Below are 14,200 nucleotides of genomic sequence, written 5' to 3'. Positions count from 1 at the left end.
GAGTGATAGTATAAAGAGATAATACGGGCATGACTTATCGTATCCTGCATCCGCTGGGATGCATGTCTTCCCTTTCCCAATTTCAGGAACCGTTGCTTTTTATTTATTTATTTCAATTATTTATTTTTATTTTTTTACTGACACTTTCTCGGCTGGGTTTGCGACTTCCTTTCGTCAGACTGACAACGATTGCTCTCAAAAAGTCACCAAGCGCTATGCTCTTGCTATTATGGTCCGGTGCTCCGAAATGCAGGGTGTTCGGCTATTTTTTTTTTTCCGATGGGATAGCTCCTCAATATCCCAGTCAATTATCGTGAATGTGAGTAAATTCGGCACGCCCTTCACATTTGCGGGGTGAAAAAGTTGCGTTTACTCTGCAAATTTCCAAGTTCTAGTTCGCAAAAATTTACATAATTAAACTTACGATATACGACATTCACATCAGGAGGTTGCAAAAACGTAGTAAGAAGAAACGCCGCTAACCGCATGATTCTAGGTGGTGTAGTTTTTTTTTATTACAATTCAATGACACGTTTTCTTGGACACCCTGTATATAGGACCATAGTACTGAAACGCGTTTTTAGTCGGTTGGACGTTGAAGGCGTAGCGTACACGAAATGATAGTGTATACGGTCCACGAAACACTCTGCTGACGCAGAAACGACGTAGCTCAGACACCTGTAACATGCTGACGTGACCGCAGTAAACGGATGGTTTATTTTGCAAGAAAACCATCGCATAATACAATATCCCATAATGCATTCGCTTCGTATTTTTCATCGTGCATGGCAGGTATCATCAGCCATTCGGAAAAATCGCAGTCAGAAAGAAAGTTTCTGTGCATCCGTACGTATCTTGCAGGTCTGAGGGCTGCGACATCTTGGCACCCGGTATCCAACGGCCCTCTCGGAGGAGGACGAGCCTAAATACCAAACTGACGCAGGATAACAATGATTCCGAATTCTGAAGTACATTTTACCACGTCGCCTAGTTGTTTGCGTCCGCGGCCTGCTATACGTACCCACAGCATCGGGATCAGTTAAAGAGTGAAAGTTTCTAACGGCTGCAGCGTATAGACCTCCAAGCCTCACTTTCTATGTCTCTGTTGGTTACCGCCTGAGTCGAAGCCTAGGCCTATAGGTCGAGGGCATCGCCTGGGAACTGCAGTGAAATTGCGCTGTGGACGCTTATAGTGCCGTTGGAAGAACGCTTACAGCAAACAGCTTGGGCACAGGACTTACTGGAACCGTCACAGAAGTCAGGTCATGCTCAGTGCGCCTTTTCCGGGTACGGGAGAACTCAGCAGGTGCGTTCTATTCGAAATGCCTGAAAAGCTCGCTCTGTCCATAATTCAAAAAAATATCCTCCTGCTACGGGCGAGACATCCATTACGTCGATGCGAAATCCAAAAGCGGTTGCTTTCCAGGCGAATCTAGTGACAGCCTGACCATAGTCGATACAACTAGGCAGACAAGGCGACACTATCTCCATGACAACCAGATCGCCCTTGTATGCAAGCCTATGTCCAGTAGAAGGTGGCGAAGAAAAAATACTGCAGTACAAAGAATGTAAGTTCGATTGAAGACAGGGGAACCTGGAAACCTATTTCCTATACCTTCCTGTTCTCCACGGAGGAAGAAAGAAAGAAAGAAAGAAAGGTAGGCAGGGTATTCGAGAGAAGAGAAAATGTTGCATTCAGGACTTTCAGAACCATGTTGACGGATCGTCTACATCGCTTTCCCAACCGCCTTGTAATCGCAACAGGCACATCTGTCTCAGAGGAGCTGGCTCTACATTCCTCAAGTTAGACTATATCAGTGTCCTGTATGCCTTCCGGATTATGCGCCTCTTTACGAAAGTGGACTTCTATAGCCATATGATCCTGGCACTCCGGAATTGTCCCTGGTAATAACTTCGGGAAGGTACTTCTATACAATCACATTCCTTACCAGTAATATCTGCTTTGGCCGCAACCTCAAATTTCTTAATACGTACATTTTTGTTCCTCGTACCCAGTCACATATCCGAGCTTGTATAATCACGTGGGACTCCGGTCACTGTGGACTTCCACTAAACGAGACAGAGGACAGCCTGGCCAACAACACCTAGATACAGAAAGCTTATGCGCTCGTCGACGTGACGTAACAATTAAGAATCAGCCAATCAGGATCGTGTTATCATCAGCCGTAGCCAATCACGAACGTGCTTTCAGAGGCCGTGGCCAATGAGAAGAACCACCGTCGTCTGCGAGTTGTGATTGAATGTCCTCGCGTTCTAAATGGGAGAACTTGGAAATAAAGCGCAAAACTGTCTCCAATCTTTCTCAAAACTGAATTTCTGGAAAGCGTCTTGCACTTTTTGTCTAAATATTTAGGTCCGCAGGTTCCATGGTGAGCTGCAATCATTTGCGAGTTCTTGAATTCGCAGAACGGAGAATCATCGCAGTAGCGGACGTGACTTTTGATTGAAAGAGGGAGAGGAGGCAATCCGCAGGATTTCTCTATCTACGTGCTGTTGGCCTGGCAAAATTATTCATGTCTGGATAGAACAACAACATAGATGAATGGATGATGATGATGTGGGATGTTTCCCTGCGTTGGGTGCAGGACCCTACCCCATTCCAAAGAGGTTCATATGAGAGGATGACGAGGGAAGGGAATCCCTACAGTTCGTGAAGGAGGCCGGTGGCCCTCAGAAAGGACAGAAAAGCGCCAAGTGCACGGCACTGATGTCCAGGGTTACTCCATGGGCCGAGAACTTTGCAGATGTTGAATGGCCTCTGATCCAGCATTTCAAGTTGACATTTAAAGGCCCGTCGCTCGCATACGTACTGGCTGCAGTCTTCTAAAATGTGTCGGATTGCTGCCGGGACACCACAAGTTGTACACAGCGCCGTGTTGCTGTGGCCCAGCCTATACCGGAGAGCAGGGGTGAATGCGACGCTAAGCCGTAAACGACGTACGAGAGAGGTAAACAGGCGAGGGAAACCGCCTGGCATTTCAAATAATAGTGTTGGGTCAACAGCACACAGAAGCGGCCACTGGGTGATGTCATGACACCATTCCTGATAGGCCCAAGGCGAAGTCAATGCGGACAAGAGGGAGCGTCTATCCCCATTCGAAAGTATGATGGGGACTGCTGAGCGGCGATGGTGGCGGTGATAGAAGTCTTGCCTGTACTTGCAGAAATCCGTCAAAGCTGTTTGGACGTATGTACCTTTGTGCAAGATTGGAGTTCCTTTTTCAGTTATCTGGTTACTATCATCTGGGGCAGTTCACACGGGAAAGCCTAGTCGGTCTGCGGCATTTTGCATCACATCGCTCTAACCACTTCTAGGTAACATGGTCCATCCCATCTGTACTTTCTCATTTTTCACGTGCTCACACACTGGTGGTGGAACTGAACTGAACACTGTAATGCACCTCTTTTTGTCCACTGTCTGTATATGCAAGCATTCATCATCATTGTGGTGGTGCGGGTGAAGGAGCTCGCCGTTGTCGGACTCGCAGAGGTGGGCAACGTCACGACTAACGCTCTTGGGGGTAATGTGCGTCCTGGGCCGACTTCTAAGGTAGCTGTGTAGACATATGTCTCACAGCGTCCGAGGAAAACCCAGGAAAAGAAGAAAAAACCCAGACAGCACATCCGGCAGCTGGATTCGAACCCGGGTACCTCCCAGTCTCGCGACGTGACATGGCCAACACGCTAACCACGGCGTCACGTGATCTCGTCCTGACCGACCATAGCTAGGAAAGATAGTCACGTTCAACCAATAGTTCAGCCTTGACCAATCTCCCTTGGTGGATGACGGCCAAGGGCGGAAGAAGAAGAAAAGTGTGGGGGCAAGTGAACGTATGACGAGAGGGTGAGTTTTAGCTTGCATGAAGCCCTGTAACGGTCACGTTACCCGTGAACGCCAATGAGGAGGCTCTGCGCACGTCACTCTGGGGATGACACGTTACGGTCACACCTTTCCATGAATTCCGAAACTATGCAATAAGGACAAACGTAAAACCGAAAAACTAGCAGTGACGTCACGCATTCCTTCCTGCCGTGGTGTTCTCGCTTGCAAAGCAGCTAGAGCGTACACCGCTCGGCAGCTAAAGTCTCGAGAAACCTCATTGACGCGACTTTATGCAGCGCCGTTTCGTCTTCTGTTGATTCAATTGATTCCCGTAAGCTATGCGGACGCACATGCTCAACCAGCGCGGCAAACTAGAAATTTGACGCCGATGTTCAGTGCACCAGAAAACCAACACCAAACCGCAAAACCAGAAGCAAAACCGCTTCCGCGACGCTATGGGTAAAACGGCTTCTTGAACGCCAAACCAACGCTAGAAATGAGCGCCGAAAAAGTAGACAGGAGCTGAACTCCGACAAGCGCTGTATGTGAGAGCAGGTAACGCTTCGAACGGTAAAATCAGCACAGATGATGCCTCTTATGGTGTATCGAACGTTATGTTCAATACACCAAAAGCTCAGTAGTTTCGGAAATACATGAACGCATTTCGCGTAGGTCCGGCGATGACGTAGGCAGTGACGTAAAACTATCCTGCACACTGTTTAGAGAGTTGCTAGTGCGTACTTGCCCTTCGAATCTGCTTGCTGCGTAGAAGTTAGCGACGTCAGTAACTGATTGACACAGTGGTACTGTGCTGGACAAAAGTTTACGGAACACACTCTTGCGCATTCCTTCCTCAAAGTGATAAGCTATCAGCGAATGGTACTGTACAGATTTGCAAACAGCCGACTTGGTTACCTAGGCACGTGTCTGTAAGTCCTCGCGGTCCCATTCGCTGATAGCTTATCACTATGAACTTTTACCCAGCGCTGTACTAATAAGAATCTACGAGTAACATATAAAGCCGCGAAGTACTGAGTGAGCACCGTTAGCTATACTGACGCGCACAACACTGCAGTAAAGGTGCTGGGAAGAAATTTCGCAACAATAAAAAAAAAAATATTGTTCACGATTGATTATATTTATAAAAAACGGAGTGTCTTATTGATCTCTTTTGCGTGGTGATCGTGGACACCGTAATACGTAATGCTACGAAACTTTCTTTTTTTTTTTTTGTCCTGTTTGGGAACGGACCGTCCTTCCATTTGTATTCCCTTCTTTTCATTTGCGTGAATATCGAAAAGAACTCACTTCTTATTGCAGTTCCTAAGCCAAAGCCACTCGTTTCGTGCAAAGTATTCACCACGATATTGTCACACAAATGCTGGCAGCACGTGAGCCTACTGTGCGGGACGTCACATCTAAAACGCACCAATCACAACAACAACACTGTTTGAAGATGCACACGCCAAGAGCGCCTCTTGTAGAATACAACGCATGCACTCCACTTCGGAGTCCTACCTCCTGGCCACTCCTCGCGGTTCGAGCTCGCGTGCGCGTCTATTTACTGACGGCGGGCTGAGTACAACAGGAACTGGAAGCGCAGGCGCGCCACGTGACGTCCTTCCGCGCATGCGTATTAGCGGTGCTGGCGAAAATGGCGGGAGCAAACAGGTGTGCCCACTTCTGTTTCTTTTTTTTTTTTTTTTTTTGCGCACGTTTGCAAAGTTTGCAGATTGTGGGATGTTCGATATACTTTCTGCCCTGCTGCTATGCAAACATGGGGTTTTCCATTATTTTGTTTTTCAAAAACAAAACCTTTTTAATGAAGTGCGCGTGAGGGAGCCTTATTAATTAACTGGGAGAGACACACCATGAAGAAAGGACAGGTACACAAGCGATCGGGTCTCGGTCAGGGGAATAAGACACACATATTCGTGCTTGTTACGAGTGAAGATCGTTTCGAGCGCAGGCATTGGCTTATCATGCTACGTGATGTGTGTGGGACTGACTGTTTATGACACGGAAACACTTTACAATATCCCTCTCGACGTCTTCCAAGGAAAAAAAAAAAGAGAAAGCAACGAAATGAAAGGAAAGGACATGAAAGCAAGACACAAGCAGACACAGTGTTTCCCGTTTATTCGTCGATGGCGAAATAGCCCGTTTTTTTTTTTATCATGTTAGCGGTCCGCAACGAAAAAAACCCACACGCTGTCTTCTGAGCCTACAGCCACACTCATTCTAGAATATTCTATATCCGCGAAATTTAACACGTCCCACAGAAAAGAGCATATCATGTACGACGTCTTCCACTCAGCAGCTGCTTGAGCACTGGCAGTCGCTACACAGCCACGTCTGAGTGTGTGTACCAGACTCTCTTAGGGACTCGACCGAAAACTTCTTCGGAGGCGAAAAAAGAAAGAAAAAGGTTTATTTGTATTCGTCGACGTCTTTTGCCGCTTCGTCCAAGGTGCTCCACATCAACGCCTTTTTCAGCAAATATTGATCGACAGCAACACGCCATCTTCAGTTGACTACAGAGAGCAAAAAAAAAAAAAAAAAAAAAATCCACACGGACATTTTACACGGGATTGGAGGGGGGGGGGGGGAAGAGGAAGAAATGAGGAAGTATAAGGAAAGGAGACTGTCTCCAAAAATTGCTCTATCCCGATAACTTTTTATCGATGTATTTCAGCTTTCGACCTCTTCTGCTTCCGGCGTTCGAGTGCTCCTTATCTTGCCTTCTGTGTTTTATCTTTGTCCTTAATGTCCCTGTGCGCGAGAATTTCGCGAAACAAGTCGTTCTTGACAAGGTACTGGGGTGAGAATGACGGCAAAAAGTGTCGTTTGATCTGACGTTTGGCAACAAATGTATATTTTAGTTAAAGATGCTCTCATTAAACTGCGCAACTATGTGTTTAAAAAGCGACGCGAGACTGAATGTACTTTACTGGCATGGCTTGTACTCCCAACCCAGCTTGATTCCTATTTTCCTGTTTAGCTTAATAAACTTTCACATCATATGACCCCCCCCCCCCCCCCCCCCATCTTGATCGTGGATCCGTCGCAGCTGAGACCTAAGGGTACATTTATGCTGCAGCATCGCTGCTCGCTGCAGCTTCAAGCACATCGCTGCTCGCATAACCGCTAGGGTGCGTTTACCCTGCAGATTGCTCAAGATGCTGCTCGCTTTCGCTATATCAGTCGCCTAGCAGCGTTCACTGTGGAAGGATGGAAACGAGGAAAAGTGGGAAGGAGGAAACCGACTTCATCACAACCAATCGCAGGTCGGATTTCAAGACGCCAGTCATCAATGATACCAGGAAGACAAACATGTTTACATTCCTAGGTGCAGCGAGCAGAGCGGCAAGCAGCGGCGAGGATAAGCGAGCAGCCAGGCTGCAGGGTAAATGCACCAACAGAAAGCTCTGTGTTTGACCTGTCATCGCCAGAAGTCAGGTAGTCCCCGGGCATGTTCAAACATGTTTGGCAGCATTGTTGTGGCGATGATCATGGCGTGCATCTTTGGCAAGCAGCGATGCTGCAGCATGAACGCGCCCACAGAGATACATGTGTTTGTTTCGTCATCGCCAAACAGCGATGTGCCATGTGCCAGCAGCGATGCTGCAGCATAAATGCACCCTAAATGTACCCTAAGGCGCGGATCATGATTCATGCGACTGATCCGCCCCACAGAAGGCGAAGCACATGATGGGGGGAGGGGGAGAATAGACGTCTACCCGATAAACGTCATCACGACGTTGGTAGACACACTGAAACCGAAACTAATCTGAACTTCAGATTAGTTTCGGTTTCAGTGTGTCTACCAACGTCGCAACGATTAGCACCGTGCTAATCCGACCTCGCATCCCCTTTTAATGAAATCAGGCAACCTCTCAATCTTTCTTGCTTTCCACAACAAATGACCGCTCTCCCGATACTCTCAAAAATACATTACTTAACACCAGTTATTCATGGGCCTGTGGCAAGAGCCCTTCAGGGACAGAGCACGTCTGTGGCAACTATTAAGAGCCTGGTCGGTGCAAACAAGCTATGTCTTCTTGCCCTTTTGTAACGTCGCGGCTGTGCGCTGCCAGGGCGCAATTAATCAATTAATCGATGCGGGATTAGAGGGTATGCCACGAGGACAGGAACAATGTTTACATAATGGGTCCGAGATGGTATTAATTACTGAAAGCACGCTCGAGGAAGCTGTTATTCTCGTAAACGGCGACAACCGTTTCAAATACTTTCTTTTCCTTCTTCTTTTTTTTTTTGTGTGTGTATCATCGAATGCGGATCTGTGAATACCGTGATCCCCATTCTGATCCTCAAGGTTGCGGGTTCGAATCCAGCTGTGGACGGTACCAGTTGCTCATACACGTCATCTTCCACGAGGGGCTGTAACTGAAGGGGGAGGGCTGGGTTCCACGAATGGCACTTGTTCGCTGCATCCTATTGGTAGAAAAGTAGGACCGAAGGTCGCGTCCCTTTCAGAGACCATAGTAATCCCCTCAAGACCGTGGCTTTCGGGCACCACCTTATTCGCCCCCTAGCTTCGAATGTAGTTCAACTCTACCAAATTGGTGGCGCTGTCGAACACTATGGCGTGATTTGTTTACTAGGGAGAGGTCTGTTACTATAGTACTGGATACTGGAAACAACTGCTGAAAACTACAGTCGGCTGTAGCAACACGTGGATAGCAGGCGGGTTCGACTGAATAGTCGGTGTCAGTTGACGCCTGATGCCACAACAAGAACTACACCAAGCATTTTAACTTTAGCTTTTCACAGGGACTTGAAAGGGTGCATCGCATGAAGGTTGTACATAATTGAAAAACAGAGCGTCACTTTCTAGGTCTGTTCACTTTTCCCCAAGGAACTGTACCATAGTTTCCAGATGGCTTCAGCACGGGCTGTAGAATGCTCTTGCGCGGTATAGTAGTCAGTTTTAGTGCATCGCACGCTATCGCATTTGCGTAAATGTAAGGGTTAGCGTGGTGGCTATCCCTTATGTACGCAAAGGTGACAGCGTACGATGCATTAAAACTCACCAGCATTACGAAGACAACGTCAGCGTACGCAAACATCTATAATACCCCAGTCACACGCGCAGCTTTGAATCACCATTGAAGCTAATGGCCATTGAACAGCCACCTAATGCATCATGTGCCAACTACCCTGAGTGTTCCCTGAGAGGTTGACACGTTACACGCTAGGTGGCGCTACGCGCATATTCAACGACCATTGAGGACTGTCCGTGTGGCAACTTGGTAATAGGGACTCAAAAGAATCTCCCCATGAGAAGGTTGATGGCAACGGCATATACAAGGCGCGAAAAAGGTTGTATCCCTGTCGAACACCACATGAAGATGATAACCCAGCAGCTACAGAGACAGCGCTTCTTACATCATTATAGAGCACTTCAACAAAGTAAACTCATGTATCAGGACAGTCATATACCCTCAACGGCGAAAATAAATGGATGATGCATTGACGTGAGTTATTCGCCTCTCCAACTTGCTGCTCGCCACCTAGCGGACTCCAGCAGAAGCACTCAATGAATTATAGTATAACGGCGGACGACGGGTATATTTCGCGCTGACCCGAAACTGCCGCAACTTCTCTTCGTGTAGCGGTGGAGTTTCCCGGCTTTCAGAACTGAAAGAGCAACAGCACTGCTCGACTGTGTGGTGCAAAAATACTGCGGAGAAGAATAGTATTGAATGCCGAGAAAGGGAAAAGGATACTATCAGAGGAGCGTCGCGAACGAAAACAACGAAGACTTCGGGAAATAACGACACGCGAGTTCGGTTATTTTGTACAATTTTTGAAGCGTGTCTCGTGGAAGAAGGCATGGAGCAGGTTGGTTTGTTCATCGGCTATGGTACATCGGCAATCATTCTTTACGGCAAGCCCTTTCACCATCACCACCACCACCGCAATCATTCTCTCAGACACTTTCAGACATATGTCGGCACAGTTCCCCTAGAAGTCGGCCCAGGACGCACGTTTCCCCAGGGCGTGAGTCGTGACGTTGCCGACCTCTGTGAGGCCGACAACGGCGAGCCCTTTCACCCCCCCCCCCCCAACACCACCACCCGCAATCATTCTTTTCTCCGCCATCTTGAAAACTACGCGAGCGCCTCTACAGGTAGTTGGAGAGGCGAATAGGATCTCGTTTTCTGGATGGGTCCTTCCACAAGACGACAACCTACAACATTGCATACCTCGGGAGAGGCGTACATTAAATACCCGAGAGCAACTGGGAGGCCATCAATGCCAGGACATTTCACGTTCGGCGTTAAAGTGCTACTATAAGGACTAAACTACGACTAACTTAAGGTCTACTAAGGACTAAAAAGAACGATATGTATTCCATTTCGTATTAAGAAATCAATCTCGCTCAAGGACTCAGTACGCCAGTAGCTCAGTATAACTGACGCCAGTTAACAAAACCCCGCTTGAACAAATTTTCGAAAGAAACCGCAAACTTGGATGGTTTCGGACTCTACAGGATTAGGTAACGTCATCGACAGGCTCTGGCGTGTCTCTCTCCTAGCAACAGTTCGACCGTCTCCGCGCTCCGTCACAAATGTCGGCCGACAGCTGCGGTGATAAGACAATGGTTGACTTACGAGGAGCAATTTTGCCGGACGCATTGCGCAATCTGCGCACCCTACACTTTTAAAAATGGACTTCTCCCCTCATTTCTTGAAAACGGAAGGCGTTCGCCTTTTTCAGCAATTCAGTCATTCAGTCTTCTTCTTCAGTCATTTTTCAGTCATTCGGGATGATGGTCTAGAGGTGCGTGCTATGCGCTGACGTTCGTTTTTAATGCGTGGTTCACACTACAACTTCTCTCCGTTGCGGTTACGGTGCGGATCCAGTGCGGAGGCGGCTGTCGTACGACACGCTGTTCAGACATATGCGTTCTTGATACGTCAAACGCTTGTGGTTGACCAATCACGTCTCCACTCCACCACGTCTCCATTCCACAGGCAGCTATGAACGGGCAACGTGATGTGGTCGGCGAAACTTTGAATCTCTGAATGAATCTCTGTACTCGGCTCGGTGTTTTGCCAACGTGCTTTCACCGGAGGCAGCCATGTTGGAAAAGCACGCGACAGCACAGCACTGATGCGCTTGCGCGGAGCGCGTTCGCTCATTGGTCAGCTGCATCTCCGCAGGTAGCCCGTACCGCATGGACTTCGGTCGAGCTCAACTCTTGCGGTGCGTGTGCTTTTCGGAGTGTCGTGCTTCGTTGTCATGACAACCGTGTCGCGCTGCATCCGTAACGCATGAAAATGCAACAGTGTGAACCAGGCATAAGAGTGTAAGGTGCGCAATCTACCATCCGTCTGGCAACTTTGCTTCTGGAAGGTCGACTTCCGGTCGACGCAGGGTTGCCCCCCATCCCTCTCTGCGATAGTCGTGACCTTGCCCGCCTAAGCGTGGCCGACTACTGCAAGTACCTGGCAAAACTGGAAATTAATTTCGTGATACTTCCGCTTCACATGAAAACACACACACACACACAAATAACATCAAAATCTAGTCTAGTTCACAAAATAACTTTCCGGAAGCGCCTGCTAGCGTAACCAGTTTCTCATCGTTTACTTTGGCCAATGTGCACGACACCTAAGGGCTTTCTACTACTTCGCTGTCAACACCTGCACCACAACGCAGAGTATACAAATCTGTACCACCATCTATTTCCCCTTTCCCCTCTCCTTGGTGCACCGAGCTGCCACCCCTGAGCAGGCTGATCGCACCTTCCTCGAACAATCACCCCGCCGCACCCCTTTGCACCTAAACCATAATCTCGCGCCTCCTGTCAGCGACTATGGAAACTACAGAGAGAAATCGACCAGAGTTTTGCGGAGGTGGCAGCAGTATTGCGCCGTACACCGTGGGCTATGTTGACCGTAATAAGTGGAGTGAACTCGGTACAGATGGTGCCATCTGTTGGAGAGGATGGAGGTTAGAGATAAAGAAAGTTCTCCTGAGGTGGCAGTGGTATGCAATGACTGGGCGTGATTAGAATCCATGACTTTCGTTGTGATTAGAAGTTTGGAATATATGCAATATATTCAGGGAAAAAATTTAGCGTTGGGGAGATCGTTAGTGACTCTTAATTTCATTTCTTTTTTTATTGCATTTATTGATAGCGAATTAATAACTGCAAATTACACTATTAACTGAACTGTACACCAAGCTGTAACGCCGAAACATTTAATATTTCGTAAGTGCCAGTCACACAAATGATCAAAAAAGACCTAAACCTTACGATGAAGAAGCGCTGTTCGAGGATCACAAAAAGGTCTTCCCGTAGTCGATTTTAAGTGCTGTTGCGCGCGTACGTCTGTACATACACTTTACATACACGTAGCCCATACAAATACACTTTTTGTTTTGTGACACCGTAACATATTGTTTGCAGTGCTCCCTTGTGCAATTAGCTAAATGCAAATTAAATAAACGGTATGCGGGAGGCGCGAAAGGAACAACAAATACACTGATGATGATGATGATGATGAATGGAGAAATTCGCCACCTGGGTTGTGGCCCACTACTCCAATGCCTAGGGGATTGTATGAGATGTAAACTCACAATGTAAACTCACAAAGCAGGATTAAAGAACATAAAGGAAACTGGTGTCCTCCAGGAGAAACTTCAGGAAAATTTGCAGGACACGACGGTATGTCGATCCAGGGCACAATAAGGACTCTCGCCAATGTGAACGGAGCGGCAGTGATTGGCTTCAGTCGCTTTGGCAACCTTTCTCGTTGAGCACTGAAGAGGACAGAGTCCGACGATCACGAGCGAAAGGAAGAATAAATATGCGGTAAATATACGGCAATATGCGGTAAAGTTTATATAGGCCAGACGTCTACTAGTTGCGTCAACACCTGACTAAAAGGACATGCCTCCAATTCGAAGAAAAATTATAGCTAATTATATAAAAAAAATTATACATAATATGTGAGGGATGTGAACTGTTATCTAAGAATGCCACAATATAGTGCTTAAAAGTAGAAAACGAGGAGCACTACTATTTATGATGAGGTGGTTGGTTTCAATCCTACCACGGGCGGTGCTTTTTGAGGTTTTCCGAGGTTTTCCCACTCCAGACGAATGTCGGCACAGTTGTTCCTGACGTCGGCACAGGACGCATACTAACTCCCCTGTCCCCCATTGCTTCCTGCTGTCCTCTCTCCATCTGTCAACATCTGTTCGCCGCTCATAGCCATAGTTGCTTCGCGGCGCTCACACGGCAAATAATATTTAAGGAGGCAAAAGAAATAAAAAACAAACAAAGAAACTAGGAAGTAAATGTGTTAGTTAAGCCGTCAATACATTTATTTAGAAAAATTGATAATTTCCTATCAGACAGACAGTACTCTTGTGTGAACACGCGGAAGTGCTGGCACGAGAAGAGGGCGAGAAGCGTAGGATTCATGTTTTCATGGAATAGCACCTTCCAGTGCCGTTGTTGTGTGTCGTTCATCGTCTCGTCCAATTGTCCCGTTTTTAGTCTCAGCACGGGGGGTTTCATCGCTTCTAATGATGTACTACCACCAACCAGCTCAAATTCTCTTTAATCATGGGCGTTGGTGGCTTACGTCGTCCATGTTTGTAGCCTGCCTCGGCTAATTCCCGTTGTTTACACATTTCAACCATTTTTATGAACAAAGAGGTGTGCCTCCTGAACCCAAGGTTACGGGTTCAAACCCGGCCGAGGACGGCAACAATTTGGCGAAGCTCCTTATTTTCAGCGGCATGTGCACGATCACAGTTGCCTGGCGGCGTAAAATCCACGAGCTGTCATCCTTATAAAAAAAAAGTAATAATCTGCTTCATACGACAGTAATCTTTCATTGGCGTATACCTATACTAGAGTCACTAAATAAGCTACGCCAGTCCTCCTCAGGTAACCGAGGATGCGGCTGTAGAGTATGTACCACTGCGCCAATCTACAACGTTGCAAGCTCATTGGCCCAGGCTGCGTGCGCGCTCCGATTGGTCGACAACGTTTTGAAATCGCATTTTGTACGCGCGCATGTGTGTGCAGCGTACCGGCGGCCGTTTCAGCAGTTTCAGCATAGTTTCGAAATAGCTCGCATCGGTCGGTATGGCGTCCGTCCGTCCTCCTGTGTTCCGTGTTTCGGTGATGTCACTCGGCAGAACAGTTTGTGATTCTACGCGTGTTGTGCTGTTCCTGGACACGACTATTATCCCACGTACAGTCTATCAACTACGGAACTGGAATGCTTCGTGGGCTGGTGCGGTTGGAGCGTGAAGAACGCGTTCGGGCGCCGTCGGATTTTGAGGCCTGACAACAAAGACAGGATT

General features: G+C 47.6%; 1 protein-coding gene across 2 annotated transcripts in view; it reads right to left on the bottom strand.

Annotated features, from left to right (window-relative positions):
* Positions 1–14,200, bottom strand: part of LOC135397253 (Kv channel-interacting protein 1-like) — a 318,617-nt gene that overhangs the window by 176,519 nt on the left and 127,898 nt on the right. Inside the window, exon 1 of one of the 2 annotated variants that reach the window (XM_064628702.1) lies at positions 5,153–5,393. The exons of the other annotated variant lie outside the window; for it this stretch is intronic. The gene's annotated coding sequence lies outside the window, so the exon portion shown is untranslated. Of the gene's footprint in view, positions 1–5,152; positions 5,394–14,200 lie in introns of those variants that run through there. 2 annotated transcript variants of the gene reach the window in all.

Source organism: Ornithodoros turicata, chromosome 6, assembly GCF_037126465.1.
Source record: "Ornithodoros turicata isolate Travis chromosome 6, ASM3712646v1, whole genome shotgun sequence".
In the NCBI taxonomy this organism is placed as follows: Eukaryota; Metazoa; Arthropoda; class Arachnida; order Ixodida; family Argasidae; genus Ornithodoros; species Ornithodoros turicata.
This window is presented reverse-complemented; position numbering and strand designations above follow the sequence as displayed.